A 757-nucleotide genomic window follows, 5' to 3' on the forward strand; every position below is an offset into this window, starting at 1 on the left:
TTGTTACACTTGAGCCTGGCCCAAAGGACATGGGCAGCCAATCAGAGGGTGTTCTGAGATCACATGAATAGGTCAGTCTCAGAAATAAAAAGGCAAGCAGCCAATCACAGAGCAGAATGAAAGGAGGTGGGGCCTGGCCTCACACTATGAGGAGGCTGCCACTGCTGTAGCAGGAAGGGGCTTCTTGCACTGATGCACCGTGGGGTACGGGGAAAAGGATTAGGTCCTTCCAATAAATGTTTGCAGCACTAACGGTCACCTCTTTATAAAGACGCCTGCTCGCTCTTTGAACCTTACTGTATTCGTAGCTCTAATAACCTTTGATGGCAAAGAATTTCATAGCCTAATTATATAGACATTCAAAACTGTATTTGTGATAAATTAAGAGCAGGCATGCCTTAAATTGCATTAAGATGGCGCTTTGCTCTTGTGTTGTGACAGGAGAAGAACAGGCTTCATTATAAGCTTTTCCAGGATATCCTTCCATCATTTCTTCTGTTACCCTCTCATTCGAGATAAGCCGTGCCAGCCTCTTCAGTTCTTTGGCATTTCTACACTTTTATAACAGCGTACGCTCCCCATTTCCAGTCCACTCCATGCCAAGTATTCCAGAAACTGCGTGAGGGAGAAGTGAAAACAGTTTTCTTTTTTTCTTTCCTATGGAAAACACTTCTATTTTGAAAAGAAACAACCCTCAAGTTCTAAGTTGTGTTGCCCATGGCAGTATTTTCAAACAGCAGCCACAGAAGTAAACCAG

Source organism: Nipponia nippon, unplaced genomic scaffold (genome assembly GCF_047370975.1).
Source record: "Nipponia nippon isolate SJK-2023a ecotype South Korea unplaced genomic scaffold, ASM4737097v1 scaffold_4, whole genome shotgun sequence".
NCBI lineage: Eukaryota > Metazoa > Chordata > Aves > Pelecaniformes > Threskiornithidae > Nipponia > Nipponia nippon.